Genomic DNA, 22,558 nt, shown 5'->3' with positions numbered 1-22,558 from the left:
TACTATACAACGTATTTTTTCTCAACACTGCTAACAGACTGTCCCAAGGCCATTTAAAGAATAATTCTTCTGTTCTTTGTTGCCTCCTGTAGCGTATAACAAATTCTTGCATGTGATAGATCTATTTGTAGGCTACTTTGTTCCACTGAAAGCAAACTTTGTATTTTACCATCAGTGCTCATCTGACCACACTGTAACTGCTCTCTGAATAACCTTGTTGGTACTCTTCCTAACAGAACTCCAGTCTAGAGAATCCTTTGGTTGGCTATAGCTTAGTGAAAGTCAATCAGATCTATTTTGAAATCAGTTCAGGTATATTCCAAGGAATGTTAAAAGTTCACGTATCTGGCTCAGTGTGGATTACAGTGGTTCATATAGAAAAGGTCTGTCTCAAAATGTACCAAATAGTCCCATATGAATAAAAATGAATTGTGTACATAGCCAAATTTTGCAGTGGGTCCAAGCAAATTTAACAGCTTTTGTTAAGCCAAAGTGTCATCTGCCATAACAACTCCCTCAATTGTAACACACAAACTGCAGACAAAACTTCTTTCATGCTTCCAATGTGTATGTTTATGCCTCAGGATCTGCTAACACTTCTCAAATGGAAAACATTTGCTGTTGAAACAAATAGTTCCTTTATAAATCTCCAACTGGGCTGTGAAGACACTGACGATTATGTTGATTTTAGGAATGATCATCATTCTTCATCCAAGTAAAAATATGTTGTTTTTCCATAAAGAGAATTATATTATCTAAGTATTAAATTTAAGAGAAAACATATTCCTTTCTATAATCATTATAATCATACATTAACGTATTCATCTTTTTTTTCCAATGCACAGCGTTTTTCTACCCTATGCAAAGGTACTTGGCATACAAAAATGAATAAGGAAAGGAAATAAAGGGTTTGGCATGACTTTACCCTCAAATAAACAGACTGAATATGGATAAGAAGATAATACATATATTTAGAATGCATAAGATATACTTATGTTTATATATGATAAATGGCAGCATAAAATGACATCAGCTACATGCTGAGTGGCTGACACAAACAATTCAACTAAGAATTCCTAAGAAAATCAACAGTGAAAGATATTTAGACAGAAATATTGAGACCTTCAATGACTTTTGAATGAAGAGTTTAACTTAAATAAAAGGAGTGTATTTCAGGCATAAAATGGCAAAGGAAAAGACACATAGTTAGAAATGTGTATGAAATGTTAAAGGGAAAATTAGTAGAACAGTTTGGTTAAATGAGTTTTTCATATAAGAGAAAAGTGACAAGCATTGTTGGATACATCAGTAGAAGCTATAATGAAGACTGTTTTTAGTGTTGGGTCACTGTTTCACTAAGAACGTTTGAGATGGAGGATGCCAACAAAGAGGCTGAAGTGGGACACTGGCACCCATGCATTTAGTATGGACTGGATGACAGAGAAGTGAGGTTGGCATAGCAACTAAGATACCATAGAAGTGCTCTAATTACAGCATTGTTTTTCTAAAAAATGCTTTTTTTTTTTGTTTATTTGAGAAGAGTCTTTTTCTCATTAGTTAACTTTTGAAAATGGAAAAATTGTAGAAACAGCAGAATAGGCACTTCAAATGCTTATGTGAATGAAACAAGTACCAATCCATTGTTTGTGGAGAGTGCCTGTCTAAATGTAGTGAAGTCATCTGAATAGCAGTGCTTCAGATTAAAAAGTTACATGTTCTCCTTAATACTGTTACTTTTACTTAAGAACATATCCAGGACTCCAGAAATTGACTTTAAGACCACATTTTCTAAACTTTGATTTCATGATCTCCAGTTTCAAAGTACTTGGTGATACATGAAAATGCAGATCCCCAAAGAGCACTTCATGCTTCCTAAATCAGAATCCCTGTCAGTGGAACCTAAGAATTTACTTTTGTTTAATAAGAAGGATAGGTAGTTCTTAAAGACAATATTGTGTATTCAAACTCAGCCTTGGGGAAGTTTTTTTTTTTTTTTTTTCTTTTTTCTCTTTCTATGTAGTTTAAGATATCCCTGTGCTATGTTATGGCTTCTTCTTGAGTTGTAGGAAACTTGTTTCCATATGTGTGTGCTATTATTTAAGCAGTTTTTAAAAGCTTTTACACACAGGAGTTTAAGAACAGACACCCTTAAAACTGCAGGAAAAGTAACGTAAAACTGATAATTTCTGTTCATAGTGGAAGAGAAACCATTAAAAAGCAAAACTGTCTTGTAGTGGTGTTAGTGTTTTCTTGTTTGAACCACACTGTTAATGTCCTACACATGATGGTAAGACTAACCTGAATGTTGGATTAGTCCAGAAGCTAGTCTACTCCTATTGTCTTGGCAGGTTCATAGAGTCAAACCACATCGCACATCTTAAGTGCAGAGTTTTTCACAATCCATCATTCTGGGAAGAAGATAATAAAGGTAGAAAATGAGGACTGGGGGCAACATTAATCTAGCAAAAAGGGGATATATTCCTTTCTGGGGCTTAATTTGTCCTGATTTTTAAATGTGGAAGTGATTCAAATAACCTGTTGGTTAGAATTCAGCTGTCTTGTACAGTAGTATTAATCTGAGAGTTACCCAGAGAGGTGGCCAGTAAAGGAATCTGAGGAAGTGGGGAGCATCAGTGGTTGCCAGAGGAGAACACCTGTGCCCAGCAGAGAAACAGCATTATCAGAGATTAGCAGCAGAGGCAGTAGTGTTATTACAGGATAAGCCAACTTTAGTGGAAGAACATGAAGGGCACATTTCTGAGTATGTATGAGGCAACACCATGGAGCACATTGAATGGAGATCTTTTTCTAATGATTATTTCTTGTTGTGGTTGGCACCATTAAAATGTGGATGTTAAAAATTATAGATTTATTTTTTAGCAACATATTAGTTAAGTTCAATGACGTTCGGTTAGGCTTTATTACCCTAGTCTATAATATCAAGACCCAGGTCAATAATTTCAGGACTATTACTTCCTTCTTTGTACAATTTATCAAATATAGCTCATAATATCTAAGAAGCAAACAAGTAGGTTTAGTACAACTTTTCCTCATAGCTTGTGAACAAACCTTTTACGAGGAGAGTTCCATGACAAAGATTCTATTCCTGTATGCACAGTACATGAGATTTGTAGGTTGGTATTAAGGAACCATTCAAAAAACTTGCATTGCACCTTAATGGGAGGAGAGTTTGAGAAAGAATGGATGCATGTGTGTATGTGCCTGAATCACTTTGCTCAACACCTGAGGCTAGCACAGCATTGTTAATCAACTATAGTCCAATATAAAATAAAAAGTTAAAAAAAAAAGAAACGTTATTGTCATGGATCAGCACATGGTAAAGACAATGATTTCAATTTAAAAAAAAATTAAAAAACAAAAACAAACAAAAAAACTTGCATTGCTTCAGTGTCTATTGAGAACATCTGTCATGCCTGGGGGAGATAATCATGGGGCCAAGAGGCTCCCTTGGGTAGTTTCCCTAATGTATTTTCCAAAGTATAGTAGGGAGGACAACTTCTAAAAAAGTCCCTGCTAGAGTTCTGGGGGGGTCAAGTAAATTTGTGAAATAGTGCACACCTAGACCCTGACAATACACTTGCTTTGGCTACAAGTAAATAAATGCTTTGAGGAGGCCAGTAGTAAAAAGACTGTTATAACTGATTATTCCAGCCCAGCCTTACTGGAATATAGAAACCCATTTTTCATGTTAAACTTATTAACATATTAGGTAACACTTTAGATAATTTTACTAAAATGGAAAGGTTATAGGCCTTGTTATCACACACACGTGTATTCAAATGCCAGCATAGCCTCTTACTACCAGTGACCCATCATTTGTAAAAAACCTGCAAATGAAGATAGCTACCTCCCAGGGAGGTATCCCCCCACCCCCGCCCAATCAATTGAAATAATGTATATAAAGAATCTAGGGAAATCCTGGTGAGTAGAGTTGCTTTTTAAAAATGCTAGTTTCTTACTCATTATCAGAATTTCCCAACCAAAGCCTCTGAAACTGTTCCTAAGTCAGTATTTTGGACTTGGCTAAAGATCAAAAGGGCAGGGTCTCAATAAATAAAATAAATCTATTTATAGGCACAGAGTAGTACTGATTCAGAATAGCATGAAATATAGAAAGAAAAGAAAATATTGGTGAGATTGAATTAACCATTCTTAACAAAGGAATCTGCTCATTTCCTTTTCCAGTTCTAAAGAGAAATGAGGACCAACCCAATGCACAAAAAGTTACCCCAGTTATAAATCACACTGTTAAACTCAATAGGTTAAAAAAAAAATGCTTGGGGAAAATCAATCCTGAGGAAGACAAGTTACTACCCTCCTAAAAATGTGCAGTTTGTTCATTTGACTTCAAAAAGACTGGACACCAGTATTCTTTGGCAGTAGCCAAAGAAGGCCCAATTAAAATTTGCAAACCTGCTGATCTTATTTCTGCTTTGGTTGACCTCTAATGTGTATCTTGCTCATAAATAAGATGACACAAAAAAGGAACTATTGATTTTCGCATGATCTTTTGCTTACTTTTTTCTCCCAGTACACTCAAAATGACGTAGCCTATTCTCAAAATAAGGCTCCTAGGATAGCCAACAGTAGACTCTGCTTGACAATTAGCAGAAAAAATATAATAATCCCTATTCAGTTTATTCCAATAATCTTCAGATGTCTCTTCTCATTTCTAAATACCTGACAAGAATGTAAAAATTAACTTTGGGATAAATCACTGACTCACCATGCAATGAGCAAAGGTTTTTTGAACAGCACTGCTCCTTCTTCTTTTAGTAATGTGTCTTAGGGAAGAATCCTACTGAGAATTTACTTAATAGAATTTGTGGGTAATTTCAGAAAAGAAAACCTGTCTCAAAATTTCTTTCCTGTTCGACACACCTGTGCACGATTTTCTTGCTGCCTCTAGGCACCAAATTCCCATCCCTCAAGTCGGGGAAGGGGAGAAAGAGAGAGAAAGAGAGAGAGAGAGAAGTGAAAAGAGTCCTGGATTGGGACCTGGGAGTTCTGAAAGTTAATCCTGGCTTTCTTTCTACTTAACTATATCATCTTTGACAAACACATTGAGCCTCTCTGAGCCTCAAACTACTGTTACATAGTCTGTACATAGGTTGTACATGCAGGCTACATGTACACCCCTAAAATAGGGATCTATTTAGCTGATCTGTAAAGTTTAGTGGATCTCTAAAATTCCCCTCAAATATTACATGTGTATATATATATATATATTCAATTCAAAAGCCCAATCTCTTCTTTACATCAAAGAAGGTTTAGTAATAAATGATGAAGTAGACTGAGCCATTGCAGAGTAATAGGTTTATGATAGTAAAAGCCATTCTTTTGGGGATTTTGGTCCATGACAAAAGGTCCTTGATATTTGGTCCTTTCGGAAACCATTGGGCATGGACTAAATGTCTTATGTACGTTTTGGACAGAACCAAATTTCAAGAACATTTTGGTGTGGACCAAATGTCTTATGGACATTTTGGACAGGGCCAAATATCTGCTAGCCAAGCCATCTCCTGGATCTTCGCTTCCCAGATAAACAACACAATAGCCCACCGAAAATTTATAGAGGATTAGAAGCCTTCAAAAGTCAAAGGACTGCCCAATTATGAGATCTGAAGGACCTATGGTGAACCAAAGTTGAATACGGTGGAGAAAGACAGCAAATGATCATAAGTCAATATAATAAATTAGTGTTATGGAATATTTAAAAATCACGAATACCTATCTATGTAGCTGCATCAATCAGCTAGGAAAGATAAAAAATGATAAAGAATCTAGACCAAACAAGAGCATTCATCAACAAGATTGGAGAGAGAGAAGTTGCTTTACATATGGTTTCACATCCCTGTAGTCGCTCTCTTACCCTTGGATCTTCTTACATTGATTTCCATGGTCACCACCACACTCCGTATAACCCCTCCCCAGACTTGCATCCCCCTTTTTTCCTTTTAAGCTAAAGATGATTTCTTAAAATTATTTTTTTATCCTGTTAGTACGGTGATATAGGATGAGATTTCAGAAGTTTTTCCCAAATGAAGGAAGACCAAAGGGCAAAGAAATATGAAATAAATGTTATCTAGTTTATAAAAATTCAACTTACGATATCTCCTCACCTTCTGGAAACTTCCTTAGTGTAAACAAAACACACCATCCCCTGTATCACCAGTACTCATATTTATTACAATAACAAGCTTAGAATTGATTTGTGAAAAGAAAATGTGATAAATTGAATATGAAGTGAAAAAATGTTTTAATTTAGCAAATGTAATAGTGAATATGTAATATTCAGTAGAACTGAATGAACATAATCATGAACCAAGTAGTTTTATTAATATATATTCTTTCATGTTAATGTTTAATAACAGGTATTGAGGCAACAAAGAGAGAGGGTCTGAGATTGTATCAATACAAGGGGTGGTATGATGACTTCAGGGAGAGAAATGCTTGACTTCATATCCTAATTCTGTACATAGTTACAGATATATATAAAAATGACTTTCAAATTATTACAGATTGATCAATTCTTTATTTTGGTCTGGCAACCAATTAATCAGTTCACAGGTTTAGAGTAACTAAAACTAAGATTATTCAATTCTTAAGCTACATTTTGAGGCTTTTGTGCTATTATTGAGCCTAGCATAATAATAAATTTATAATAGGAAAATCAAAACTAAAGGTTATACAAGGTAAGTTCTAGACTAGTTGATCAACTATAGATTCAAATCATTGAGTTTTCCTTCTGTGATCAGAGAGCCACCGTAAACCAATCAGCAGAGAAGGAAGATGTTGCAAATAAAGAAATCTGAGCAACAACAACCATAGGAACATATACATTAACTGCAGACAGGGCTTTATAGAGAGACAGTTCTAAAAGTCATTAAGTGTCTGGTTTTGGGTCCTGTGATTCCCCAGGAAAACCTTAGTTTCTGAGGCTTTTTTTCATTTCTGGAAGCTAAGTCAGTATCTTTCCAATAATTGCCCTTTCTTATTTATGCTCCTGTGAGCTGGGATTTTGTTACTTGCATTTGAAATTATTTTATTTCACATTTGTAATATATATAGTTGCTTATTTATTAATATATGTACAGGTTTTGAAAACTATAAAGTAATTTACAAAAGCTACTCATATTTCATCTTAATTACCTTTATTAATATTTCAAAAGCTAATGATACCAATACTATGTATTCTATAGCTTCCTTTTTAAAAATCACAAATTATTATAAATGTTTCTCTAGAAAACCTAATAGTGAAAGATAATAAATGTGTCCCATTTTTATACAGAAGAGTAGAAAAACAGAGAATAATGGGATAATATGGACACACCTCAATGGAGACACTATAATCATCAAGGATTTACACAGATATAAATAACTTGGGATTGGACCTATGCATTTTAGGAGATAACATATAGAGGACTATTTATTCACATTAAGTACAGCTTTCTAAAACTTTCTAATTAAGCATTCATTTGTAGAATGGAAATGAAGAGAGAACTTTCAATGACATAGTAAGAGCTAGGTATTACTACTGAGAATTATAAAATTTGTGAGAAATAGTAAGCTAAAACCTATCAAATAATCTAGATGCAAATTATCTACTACAGTAAGTCCCCTACGTATGAACTTTTAAGATGCAAACTTTCAAATATGCGAACGTGCATTTCCATCAATGTCAGGCGTGAATGAGATTTCAGCTTGCCCTCTGTCTCCTACTGCTGATAATCCTTCAGCTCTACCATCTCCCACCTCCTCTCCCTCTTCCAGTCAGTAACTCTTCTCACCTGTTCACTCAGTGCCAGCCTCTGTATGCCAGCTGTTGTACTGTACTACTTTACTTTTCAAGGTTCAGTACTGTAAGATTAAAAATGTTTTCTTTATCTTTTGTATTTGTTTACTTTTTATGTATCCTTTGTGTGCAAAGTATTATAAACCTAGTACAGTACAGTACTATATAGCCAATTGTGTTAGTTGGGTACCTAGGCTAAATTTGTTGGACTTATGAACAAATTGGACTTACAAATGTGCTCTTGGAATGGAACTCATTTGTATATGGGGGCTTATTGTATTAAGCCATCAATTTAGTAAAGAAGGAGAGTAACAGAGAGTGCAAGATGGCGAAGTAGAAGGACCCTAAGCTCACCTCCTCTCATGAGCACACCCAAATCACAAATAACTACAGAAAAAACATTGATAAAAAAGACTGGAGGGACTTCCCTGGTGGCACAGTGGTTAAGAATCTGCCTGCCAATGCAGAAGATGGGGGGGACCAGGTGTGATCCCTGGGGACAAGGGGGACCAGGTTTGATCCCTGGTCCAGGAAGATCCCACATGCTGCAGAGCAACTAATCCCATGTGCCACAACTACTGAGCCTGCACTCTAGAGCCCATGAGCCACAACTACTGAGCCCACATGCCACAACAGCTGAAGCCCGTGTGCCTAGAGCCCATGCTCTGCAACAAGAGAAGCCACTGCAATGAGAAGCCCGCATACTGCAACGATGAGTAGCACCCGCTCACTGCAACTAGAGAAAACCTGCGTGCAGCAACAAAGACCCACCTCAGCCAAAAAAAAAAACACTGGAAACTACCAGAAAATACCTTCTACAGCTAAAGACATAAAGGAATGAGGCTTCTGAGCCTCACATCAGGCCCCGCCCGGGGGTCTGGCACCAGGAAGAGGAGCCCCCAAAGCATTTGGCTTGGAAGGCCAGCAGGGAGTGCCACAGGATTGGGGGAGATAGAGACTTCACTCTTAAAGGGTGCATGCAAAATCTCATGCTCCCCAGGACCAAGGGCAAAAGCAGTAATTTCATAGGATCCTGGGCCAGACCTACCTGCTGGTCTTGGAGGGTCTCCTGGTGGGGGGGAAGATGTGGGCAGCTGTGGTTCACCCTGGGGACATGAACACTGGTAGCAGACATACTAGGGAGCATTCATCTTCATGGTCTCTCCTGGAGGCTGAAATCTTGGTCCAAGACCTGGCCCCACTGAACAGCCTTCAGGCTCCTGTGCTGGTGGACACCTCAGGCCAAACAACAAAGTGGGTGGGGACACAGCCTCACCCATCAGCAGACAGGCTGCCTAAAGAGTTCCTGAGCCACAGTCACCTCTAGACATGCCCCTAAACATGGCCCTGCCCACTAGAGGGCCAAGACCCACCTCCACCCACAAGTGGACAGGCAATGGCCCCTCCTGCCAGGAAGCCTGCACAAGTCTCTAGACCAGTGTCACTCACCAGGGGCAGACACCAAAAGTAAAAAAAAAGCAAAAACACAAACACATGGAGGCTAAACAGTATGCTACTAAACAACTAATGGATCACTGAATAAAGAGGAAATCAAAAAATACCTAGGGACAAATGACAATGAAAACATGATGATCCAAAACCTATGGGACACAGCAAAAGCAGTTCTAAGAGGGAAGTTTATAGTGATACAAGCTTACCGCAGGAAACAAGAAAAATCTCAAATAAAAAACCTAACTTTATGCCTAAAGCAACTAGAGAAAGAAGAAAAACAAAACCCAAAGTTAGTAGAAGGAAAGAAATCATAAAGGTCAGAGCAGAAATAAATGAAATAGAGATGAAAAAAACAATAGAAAAGATCAATGAAACTAAAAGCTAGTTCTTTGAAAAGATAAACAAAATTGATAAAGCTTTAGCCAGACTCATCAAGAAAAAAAGGGAGAGGGCCTGAATCAGTAAAATCAGAAATGAAAAAGAAGCTGCAACTGACTCCACAGAAATACAAAGGATCATAACAGACTACTATTAACAAATATATGCCAATAAAAGAAATGGACAAATTCTTAGCAAGGTACAATTTCTCACGACTGACCCAGAAAGGTATAGAAAATAGGAACAGACCAATTACCAGTACTGAAATTGAATTAATAATTTTAAAACTCCCAACAAACAAAATCCAGGATTTGGTGGCTTCAGAGGTGAATTCTATCAAACATTTAGAGAAGAGTTAAAAACTATCCTTCAAAAAAACTATTCCCCAAAATTGCAGATGAAGGAACACTTCCAAACTCATTCTATTAGGCCACCATTACCCTGATACCAAAACCAGACAAAGATATCACAGAAAAGAAAATTACAGGCCAATATCACTGATGAACATACATGCAAAAATCCTCAACAAAATACCAGCAAACTGACTCCAACAATACATGAAAAGGAACATACACCATGATCAAGTGAGATTCATCCCAGGGATGCAAGGATTCTTCAATATACACAAATCAATCAATGTGATACACCACATTAACAAATTGAAGAAAACCATATGATCATCTCAATAGATGCAGAAAAAGCTTTTGACAAAATTCAACATCTGTTTATGATAAAAACTCTTCAGAAAGTGGGCAAAGAGCGAACATACTTTACCATAAGGAAGGCCATATATCACAAACCCACAGCTAACATCATACTCAACGGTGAAAAGCTGAAAACATTTCTTCTAAGATCAGGAACAAGACAAGGATGCCCACTCTTGCCACTTCATTCAATATAGTTTTGGAAGTCCTAGACAAAGCAATCAGACAAGAGAAAAGAAATAAAAGGAATTCAAATTGGAAAAGAAGAAGTAAAACTGTCACTCTTTGTAGATGACATGATGCTATACATAGAAAATCGTAGACCTCATCAATGAATTTGGTCAAGTTGCGGGATACAAAATTAATATACAGAAATTTGTTGCATTTCTGTACACTAAAAATGAGATATCAGAAAGAGAAATTAAGAAAACAATCCCATCTACCATTGCATCAAAAAGAATAAAATACCTAGGAATAAATCTACCTAAGGAGGCAAAAGACCTGTACTCCAAAAATTTTAAGACACTGATGAAGGAAACTGAAGATGACACAAACAGATGGAAAGATATACCATGTTCTTGGATTGGAAGAATCAATATTGTTAAAATGATCATACTACCCAAGGCAATCTGCAGATTCAGTGCAATCCCTATCAAATTACCAATAGCATTTTTCACCGAACTAGAACAAAAAATTTTTTAAATTTGTATGAAAATATAAAAGATCCTGAATAGCCAAAGCAATCTTGAGCAAGAAGAACAGAGCTGTAGGAATCAGGCTTCCTGGCTTCAAACTATATTACGAAGCTACAGTAATCAAAACAGTATGGTACTGGAACAAAAACAGACATATAGATCAATAGAACTAGATAGAAAGCGCAGAAATAAACCCATGCACTTATGGTCAATTAATCTATGACAAAGGAGGCAAGAATATACAATGCAGATAAGACAGTCTCGTCAATAAGTGGTGCTGGGAAAACTGGATAGCCACATGCAAAATAATGAAATTAGAACATTCTCTAATGCCATATATGAAAAATAAACTCAAAATGGAATAAAGAGCTGAATGTAAGACCAGATACTATAAAACTCCTAGAGAAAAACATAGGCAAAACACTCTCTGACATAAATTGCAGCAATATCTTTTTGGCTCCATTTCCTAGAGTAATGGAAATAAAAACAAAAATAAACAAATGGGACCTAAAAAAACTTAAAAGATTTTGTGCAGCAATGGAAACCATAAACAAAATGAAAAGACAGCCTACAGACTGGGAGAAAATATTTGCAAATGATGCTACTGACAGGGGATTAATCTGCAAAATATACAAACAGCCCATGCAGCTCTATGTCAAAAAAACAAACAACCCAATCAAAAAATGGGCAGAAGACCTAAAAGACTTTTGTCCAAAGAAGACATACAGATGGCCAACAGGCACATGAAAAGATGCTCAATATCCCTAAGTATTAGAGAAATGCAAATTGAAACTACAATGAGGTATCACCTCATACTGGTCAGAATGGCCATCATTAACAAGTCCACAAATAATAATTGCTGGAGAGGGTGTGGAGAAAAGTGAACCCTCCTACACTGTTGGTGGGAATGTAAGTTGATGCAGCCACAATAGAGAACAGCATGGAGCCTCCTTAAAAAACTAAAAACAGTTACCTTATGATACTGCAATCCCACTCCAGGGCATATATTAGGATAAAACTCTAAATTTCTGCACCCCAGTGTTCATAGCAGCACTATTTATAATAGTCAAGACATGGAAGCAACCTAAATTTACATTGACAGAGGAATGGATAAAGAAAATATGCTATATATATATATACAATGGAATATTAGTCATAAAAAAAGAATGAAATAATGCCATTTGCGGCAACATGGATGGACCTAGAGATTATCATACTAAGTGAAGTAAGTCAGCTACAGAAGGACAAATATCATATGATGCCACTTATATGTGCAATCTAAAAAAAAAGGATACACATGAAATTATATACAAAACAGAAATAGACCAACAGACATAGAAAACAAACTTATGGTTACCAAAGGGGGAAGGGGGGATAAATTAGGAGTTTGGGATTAACATATACACACTACTATATATAAAATAAACAACAAGGACTTGCTCTATAGCACAGGGAACTTTATTCAATATCTGTAATAACCTATAATGTAAAAGAATCTGAAAAAGAATATATATATATACACATATTTATTTAAAACTGAATCACTTTGCTGTACACCTGAAACATTGTAAATTAACTGTACTTCAATAACAAATGATGAAAATAAAGAGTAATAAATGCCCCTCAAAATACCCCTCAATTAATTTCATGCACAATAATACATTTACAGTACACACAACTAATCAATGCTCAACACATTAGTGACAGCAAAGAAAAGTTCAAACTAACCTTTATCAGTTTCCTTATCTGTGCATGTTCTGATAAAATAATAATAGAAACTCTTTCAATGTGCTGCTTCCTCATTTTGACCAGGGTCAGTTGTGTGCTAAGTCAAGTAACTTACTGATAGCATTCTAGGGAGGTGACATCAGGAGGTCCAAAAGCCAAATTAGAAGAGGTTTTATATTTGTTAATTTCAATCTCCACTTTAAAATGCACTCATAATTTTCAAAGATGGCATATGACTCTACCATTTTCAATTTCTATTTCTGACTAACAAATGAAACCGAAAAGGACCATGCATGGGGCAGTGATGATAATTTGCCTTGAAGTAAAAAGTACAATTAACTCAAATGTCTGCCCCTGTGCTCCCAAAATAAAATGAAATATTCTGAATCATCGAATTACTAACAAGTGGGCTATAGAAAAGACCAGAGTGTAAAATAAAGACCATAAAAACCAAATCGAGGAGACTTAAGAAGATAGAAGATGGCACAGTAGATAATATGACCTCTCCATTTCTGCTTTAAAAAATCACTGATTGTTAAATTTGACTGAATTTCCTATGGAAAATACTGAATAGGCAAATTGATGTGTCTTGGTTCCAGATGCGGTGGTAAAAGGACACTGGTACCACAGCTGCTGTGAATGAGTTCAGTGTGTGCTGCCTGATGTACTTGAAGTTGGGTTTTGTGCACTGAAAACAGTAGTTAGACACATATTTTAAAATACCATTCAATTTTTTTTTTTCCTTTTGCGGTACGCGGGCCTCTCGCCGCTGTGGCCTCTCCCGCCGTGGAGCACAGGCTCCGGACGTGCAGGCCCAGCGGCCATGGCCCACGGGCCCAGTCGCTCCGCGGCATGTGGGATCCTCCCGGACCAGGGCACGAACCCGCGTCCCCTGCATCGGCAGGCGGACTCCCAACCACTGCGCCACCAGGGAAGCCCTAAAATACTATTCAAATTTTAAGTTAAAATTTTAATCTAGTTTTTTTTGGTAAAACTAAATTTTGACTTAAACATTGAATTACTTTACTTATAAATCAAGGGAATTTTAATACCCAATTTTAAGGAGACTTTGATTAATGTTTGGTCTCATTTTGAAACTTAACTAAAACCAATTAACATTATAAAATGATTCATAAATTTAATATATCTGATTTCTTTTTAATTATTTAAATTGTTTGACTACCAAACTAAATCTTTCCAAGCACTAAAGTACATCTTATAAATCATTTACACTGAATTATAAATAAGCTGATTAGGTTTTCTTAAATGTTTCAATGCTGTTTATAAATTTAGAACAATTTAAATATAAAACAAGTCTAAATCACTCAGTTATTGATATTAAGTTAAAATCAGAAATATATTTTTCTAGACACTTTGGTATGACACATTTTCTTAATCATGAAAATATTTAAAGTATCAAATATATGGAGTATTCCTTAACACAATAAATCATGCTATAATTTGGATTTATCATTCTAACAATGATTTTATATTCCTCATACTTAACATATCTTTACCAACTAGGGGAAAATAAAACTTTGTCTTCTATGTTAAACAAGTTGATGTTCCCATCCACTGCATTGGTTTCCTAACAGACAGAAAGACCCCCAGCTAGGTCAGTGGTCTAGATATTGCCCTTAACAAAGGAGGAACACACCAAGTCCTATTATAAACATCATAAACAAGAAATCCCATCTCTTCAAAGGGGGTAAGCTTTGAATATATATCCTTGGGTTCAAGACACATAAATCATCCAACTATAGTAAAATTAGCCCTAATATTCCTCACTACTCCAGTTGTGTCTGTATGTATTTGACTCTTCCTAGCTCTAAGGAAGTTGTACATTGACATAATTTTGCATAAATCCATTTGATTTTGTGGTTACAACTTGTAAAGTTATTCTACAATGAATAGTAACAGTCCTTTTGTCTTTCAGTGCTTGTTCAGGAGTGAAAGTTCTGGCTGGGATATGCCAAAGTTACGTCGTGTGGCCAAGAAATAGCTGTTAGAGCAGTCAGACCAAAGAGAACCTAGCCTCTTCAACGTCACAGTGGAAGGAGGGATATTCCCCAAAATAGAGCAGAAGGAGTTCAGATTTTGGACAGTCAGAAATAACAGATGTTTAGCACAACCTTCCTAAATCCCGTTGTGTTCCTTGGCTATTGTTCCAGTTCTCTGCACGTTTTGTCCCCAAACTTGTGAGATTTCCTATTGACTCTGAACAAATTCTTATCCTGGCTCTTGTCTGTTAGCTTTATTTCTCACTACACCTTTTATGCCCAGATAGTCTGCTGAAATGGAATGATTTACCTTTTCCCTAACATATTCCTAAAACATTATGTTAGTGTCTTTTTTCTTAATATTATGGATTGAAAATAGATAATCCAGTTTATTGTTTGTTTTCTAAAGCTGTGTCTCAATGGATAACTTAGAACAGGGATCTAAGGAAATCAGTGAAAAGGAACTGGAGTAGTTTACGAAAGAAGTGATGGTTACTTTTTCGGGCTATACAGAACCCATGATGAAGTTTTCATTGACCTAATTTTTTTTTTTTAATCTGAAAAACAAGGACAATATAGTTAAATCTTTATACAGTTAAATTAAACCAAATTAGACGTATCTGCTACATACAGAGACTATGTTTTTTGTTTGTGTGGTACAGATGTCCTTGCTTTAAAAAATTATGACAGAAGACAGATTTTTTAAACATATATTTTTAGCACCTTCACTTAGCAAAAATTAATTAATAAGAATCCTATGTCAATTACCTCTTTCAAAAAGTTAGCTCTTCCAGGAAATCTAAAAAAACTGTGATAATAGTAGTTAAAGTCTATTTCATAAGCCAAGGGCTGCCTCTTTCTACAAATAGTAGCAACAAAATATTTCAAAACTAACAACAAATCTTGTGAGGGAGGGAAGAAGGCCACAAAAGATATTTTCTATTAATACTTATTTTGTTGTTTTGATTTTCTACTTGTATCTAGAGGTGATTTTGTTTCATTTTCTTCAGTTTTGTTATTAAGGAACTCAAGTTTTTTTAAATGAAAATAAGCAAGCCTACTCTTTAGGGGATAGTTGGCCCAAGTTCTATTTAGAAAGGTATATATATTTAATCTAAATATTCGTCTGCTTCTGCAAACCACATTATGCCTTCCGGTTAAAACTGAAAAGCAAATAAATTAAAGAATTGATTTTACTTGTGAAAAGCCTGCTTTCTAGCTATCATTTTGCTGCTCAAGAACTGGGAGACTTTACATTTAAGTCTAAATTTCCTTATTTCTTAATAAATAATTATAATTGTTATTGAAAATGCTCTTCTGATTCTTGTTTGGAAATTTTGCAAGAGTACTCACATTCTAGGGCTCAAAACAGATCTTTACTCCAGTGGGTAGGTGGTCTGACAGTAGAAAACAGATATAATCCAAATAGCAAGCGTGACTGCTATTCAATGAGAGAAACAAAAGCCAACACTATAGGAGCAGAATCAGGTGTCAGATCAAGGTCATGTACTAGAAATAAGGTAAAGCATCAGAAGCATAGAGAATCAGGAATGGTTAGAAAAGTTAAATGACAAAACAGCATTAGAACAAATATTTTCAGAAATAGGTTGTGAGAAGAAAAATGACTATTTTGTTTGCATTTGATCTGTATTTGTTTTGATTGTGTGGTTCTAGATCAGTTCCTTTGACTTAGCAGCACAGAACTAGTGTGCTTTAAGAAATGCTTTAAGAAAACGGAGAGAGGAGCAGTCTCTTTTCTTATTTTCAACAGGAAGAATTAAGCTATTTTTAATTTGCAATTGTCCTTACACTAGACACAGTACAGGATACAATAATGAACAAGATAAAGTGTATGCCCTCACATTTATAGAAAAAGTATCTGAATTGGGACCAGAGTCATCAGGTTCAGTATCTCCAGTTTATAAGATCAAAGTCTCCTAAATGAATATTGCAATAACTTTTATTTTCATCCCCACCAAATTACAAAACTCTCATTTTTTCTTTATCCATACATGTTATCATGAAGTAATGAACTTTAAAAACAGGATTGCTCAATTAACTGTGGCTTTATATGTATTTATTTTGAGTTAATAATTTTCTGTGTTCATGAAACCTAATGAAAACAAAACTAATTTTGAGAAAATAAGATTGAAAAATCAGTTTTGATTTAAATATTTATACATAAACAAAGCTAAAATTCCTACTACTTCAAATCATATGTATTCACTCCTGCATTCATTGAATGATTCATGTATTTAATAGATATCTCTTTAACAATACTGACCACTATATCACATGTTAAAGATAATAAGTTGAAGACTATATGAAACAATATTACAATTTTAGAGTCAGACCAATGTGCATTCAAAAATTTTTTTTTTCCTCTGGCTGTGCAACTTCGGGCAAATTGCTTAATCACTCTGATTCTCAGGGATTTTTGTCTAAAAAATGGTGTTATAATATGTGCATTTCATTGGAGTAATTTAAGAATTAAATGAAATTATACGCCCAAAATTTATTATAGTATTTTGCATTTAGAAAATGGTCAAAACAGCAACTATTACTTTCAATTAATATGAAAAAAATACATACAGAATATCGATAAAGAAGTGATTCACTTGTTTTGAGTGTTATGTGGGAGGACGATCAAGGAAAAGCCATTGGTAGTAGAATCTATTTGACCAGCTACAAAGATTGGTTATGGAAAATAGTGTCTGCATTAGAGGAACTGGACTGTGTAAAGAAAAAAAAAAAAAACAGCCTAAAAATTCTTTAGTTTACTCTGTGTCTCCCTCCTGGTCATAATTACATCTTGAAAAACAGGCATTGTTATGTTCACTATATAAATGTGTAAATGGAAGCTCAGAAAGGTTGATTAATGAAGCCCAGTGCTTCTCAAACTATTGGTGGTGAAGGGCCAGTTATTTTTACTTCCAGTTCATCAGGTGCCAATAATTTTGTAAAAATTAATAAAAATTACCATAAAAGTGAAACAAAAACATACATAATATATGTTCTAACTGTTTTATCAGATTCAGTAGTCGTAAAATTACAGTTTAAAAATGTAGCCAGGATAGGCAAAACACAGGGAAAACAAAAATAATTATAAACACTGTATATATTGTTTATAAAAAGTGTATGTATCTAAAAATAAAAGTGTATGTATAGGTGATTAATATAGTCACTATTACATTTATAATTTTTATTTTTCCTCTATTGTGAGTACATAAAAATTTTGAACTAAAAGTAATTCCTCATATTAAATATCTATACACATCTTGAGTTAAGAATGTGTATATCAATATTTTAAGTTTTTGATATGACAGTGGATCTGGATTTCTACATGTTAATTTAATTAGGCTGGATTGATGACAACATTATTTGTATAGGCTAATATAGTTAAATAGACCTATGTTTAGTTTTAGTGATGCTTTCGTGACCAGTCTCACAGAAGTAGGTTAATAGAAGTGGAAGAAAACATTTTAAAAAACTTTCAGCAAGCTCAGTATATTCATCTTTAACTTTCATCCAAAATGATTCAGGTGATATTTTAAACATTTATCTTCAGTTCTCATTAGTAGCCAGTTTCACTAATTTATCTTATAAAGTTTATCGCATAGTTCAATTTAAATTATCTTTCAGTGGAAGGGAGGGATCAAGAGGGCAGAGTAGGAAGATCCTGAGCTTACCTTCTCCCACAGACACATAAGAACTACAACTACATATAGAACAACTCTCTCTGACAACAACCTGAAGACTATCAAAACGGGTCTTCTACAACTAGGGATATGAAGAAAAAAACGCATCAAGATGGGTAGGAGGGGCACAGACAAGATCTAATTAGGATACATGCCCTTGGCACAGGAACCTATAAACCAGACAGTACATCATAAATGCAGAGGTCCTACCTAAAAAGTGAGGATTTTAAGTCCCACAGTGGGGACCCCAGCCCTGGGCACCAGCACTCAGAAGATAAGCCCCCTTTAGATCTGGCTTTGAACCCCAGGGCTTACCTCTGGGAGACATAACAACTGGTGGTGGCCAATGGAGGTAGGAGTATGGATGAAATAAGTGAAGGGGCTTAAGAGGTACAAACTTCAAGATATAAAATAAATAAGTCATGGTATTCCATGCACAGCATAAGGAATACAGTCAATAATATTTTAGTAAGTTTGTATGTTGACTGTTGGTAACTAGACTTGTCATGGTGATCACTTTGTGATATATAAAAATATTGAATCGCTATGTTGTACATCTGAAACTCATTGTAAGTCAATTTTACTTCAATTTAAAAAACAAAATAAAAAATACTCTTTCAATGTAAGAAATGAAATCTGGATCCATGAATTTCCTATGTATGGATTCCCTTTTGATGGAAAATAAAGTCAAAACAATATATCAAATGGTTAAAATATTCACTGACAACCTGTTTGCAGCGTTCAGTCACTTAATTTATAATTGTTGTTAAATTATGAAACGTGTTATAACAATCTATAGGTACTAATCTATATTAACTTTTGTATGTGCTCTTGATTTTTCTGTTATTGAAAATATGTTTTCTCCATTTCATGAAAGGAAGAAATAACTTAAAATATCAGGTATATCAGGCTGATCAGCAAGTCTGGCTGTCTAATTTACTTCATTATAAAGTTGTGATAAAAACTAGTTTGTCTTGAAGAATCATTTAGAGTTTGTTCCAAATTTTAAACATTCTCAATATAACATATTTCTCAATTAACCAACATATTTCTACATGTAATACCAGTTGTTTATGATCACCTAACATACTACATATAATTAAAAGAATATTTTAAAATATAACACATAGGTTTTACATAATTCACATCTAAGCCAACAGTATAGTTGACAGCTGACTTTTTTTTTTTTCTGCAGTACTTTTCTCCGTGAAGAAGTAGTGCATCCATTTATATTCTGGCACAGGCTTCTTATTCTGATGACTACCCCACAGAACATACTCCTACGCACAACTCAAATTCCTAACTACATTTGTTCACAATGTTGTATGTCATAGTTTTACACAATTCAGGGCTCATTATGTTTGTCAGCAATCAATCTGAAAAAGGTTCTTCAATTAAATCACTGTAATGTTTAAACTGCATAAATTCTAAACAAAGTAAAAATACTTTGCTAGCTTTTCTTTCCTGTACGTTGATATTCTATATCATCAGCCAATTTTTGAATATGTCAAGTTATAGTTTTATTGTAAAGTGGTACTCGAGTCACCTGCTTTGCCATAGAAACATTTCCGGATAAACGCTTTGATACCATTGTTCATTAACTTCTCAGTAACTGTATATGGTGTTTTTATTCTTAGGAAACTGAAGTGCTATATTATACAATTCCTGCAAAGCAATAATGTTTATATGTGAAATATTGAACATCTGCTACTGTCAGCTTTTTATTTCATACTCTTTCTTTCAAAGAATTCTTGTGGGCTTGGATGTATTTCTTTATGCTGTGTATGTAAACACTTAAGCTTTGATGGTTTAATTGCTTCGGTAGCTAATTCATCTGGGCAAATAACACACTTTTTTTTCTTTTAATCACTTCATCACCAATTATAGCTACAAAATAAATTTAATGTATGAGGGATAATAATTCTGAGTAAACTAGTTTGACCTCTTTTGGTCTTCATTTCTTTGAAGAAAATTTCATTATCATTGTTTAATATACTGTTGAAAGAAAAGGGTTGTCATTTCTTGGCAGAAAGAGTCCAGTGACTCTTCTTTTACCATGTGTGAATTAGGGTTAAAATTTCTTCTCTATTCCTTGAGATAACTTCTATTATTACCATTTGATATATTATTACTGAAATAAAAGATGTATCATTTCCTGACCAAAAAAAAATTCTTGTAAATTTACCATCTGCAGATTAGGGTTAGAATTTGATTTCTTAATTTATCCAATAATGGTAAACTACAAATTTTAAAATATGTTTGATATGGGACTTCCCTGGTGATCCAGTGGTTAAGACTTTGCCTTCCAATGCAGGGGGTGCAGGTTCAATCCCTGGTCAGGGAGCTAAGATCCCACATGCCTCGCAGCCAAAACGCCAAAATATAAAACAGAAGCAATACTGTAACCAATTCAGTAAAGACTTTAAAAAATGGTCCACATCAAAAACAATCTAAAAAAAAAATTACATGCTTCAAAAAAATATGTTTGATAACAATTTAAGTCACCTTTAAAATAAATAGCCACACATTTTCCTCTTACTTTTACTGAATTGTTCTTGAAAAACTACCTTAAAGTATCACATTTTGTCTCCTGGTCCTATTGTGCATGACTAAAATGCAGCACACATCACAAGTAACTCACCAGGCAAGTTAACCACACTTGGACTAGTCCATACCCCATTCAGTGAGACAAATCCACTGATCACAAATATGATCTCACAGAAATGTCAACTTGATAGTTTTTCAGTGCTTACTCTTCATTTTTTTTTCTTATTACAGATTTATGACAACCAACTCACAGGTGAGCATTAGTCGTTTTATCACGTTTGAGTAGCATTGATAGAGCTCCAAGTACTCAGTACCCAAATCTGTCATAATAGTTATAGTAATATGGTGATGAGTGCTACTCACATCCAAACCATGTAGTAATGCACTATATTATGATTGCTTTCTTTTCCTCCACATGTTGTTTTTTCTAGAGATAATACTTTTGTTTTATGCATTTATTTTTTTCTCCATGTACTTAGTAACAATTCTGAACTACGTCCCCTCAGTGTTATAAAACTCCTCTTAATATCACCTGACTCATTCTCTTTAGTCAACTCTATTTTTTAATGAAGTCTCCAGTGGAGCTTTCTGACTTACTCCAGTCTGAATAGGTTTCTCTGGGGCAGGCTGATCACATTTCACCGTGGGCTATGTAAATGTCGCCTCACCTCTTTCTAGTATTGCATTCTAGTTCCTTAGTTGCTTGAGTCTCTCCCTCTGGATTATTCCAACTTTTGATGTGGAATGTTTCTCATTTGCTTCCTGTGAAAGGTGTATTAGAAGTTGAGATTAAATTATAAAATTTGTTGAGATCTTGCATGTCTGAAAACAATCTCATTCTATCTCATGTTTGACTTTTTGAAAAGTGACTGGGCAAAGCATTTTAATTAGAAATGAGATTCTCTTTAAGAAAAAAAAAAAAAAAGAAAGGTACTCAGAGACTGTGGAACTAAAAAAGTAGAGATGCTCTTAAAAATTTGAAAACATTTTTATTGACTTCTGGCTTCCAGTTCTGCTGTTGAGAAATCTGATGCTTTGCTTTTTCTTGATCTTTTCATTTTCCCTTTTCAGAAATTTAGGCAACTCTTCAGTGTTTTAAAATTTCATGAATAAATGCATGCAATAATTAACATATACCTACTTGTAGGTATATGTTAATTATTTTTACAAGACATTGAAATGGGCCCTATCAATTTGGAAATTATTCTTCCTTCAGAAATTTATTTCAATTAATAATTGGATAATATTTGTATTACGCCACTCTTCCTGGAATTCTTATTTGGAAGTTGGGTCCATGCTATAGGTCCTCTAATTTTCTTATCTTTTCTGTTTTCTATTGCTAATTATATTTTGATCTTAAGATATATCTTTACTTTTCTCTTTAAACACTATATTGAGGTTTTATTTTCTGCTCTCATGTATTTAATTTAAAAGAACTTTTTTTTATCTGCAGGATGGGCCTTTTCTCCCTACCATCTTGTTATAATGTCATGCAGCCAATATCATCCTTTATCTTTTTGATTATATTACTGATGGTATA

General features: G+C 34.7%; 1 long non-coding RNA gene across 2 annotated transcripts in view; it reads right to left on the bottom strand.

Annotated features, from left to right (window-relative positions):
* The window catches only part of LOC307174849, a 77,036-nt gene extending 55,279 nt beyond the window's left edge, over positions 1-21,757 (bottom strand). For both annotated transcript variants that reach the window (XR_013824183.1, XR_013824184.1), the window contains exon 1: positions 21,687-21,757. This is a non-coding gene — a long non-coding RNA (uncharacterized lncRNA). The remainder of the gene's footprint in view (positions 1-21,686) is intronic.
* Between the last annotated feature and the right edge of the window lie 801 nt (positions 21,758-22,558).

Source organism: Stenella coeruleoalba (assembly GCF_951394435.1).
Source record: "Stenella coeruleoalba genome assembly, chromosome: 16".
Lineage (NCBI taxonomy): Eukaryota > Metazoa > Chordata > Mammalia > Artiodactyla > Delphinidae > Stenella > Stenella coeruleoalba.
This window is presented reverse-complemented; position numbering and strand designations above follow the sequence as displayed.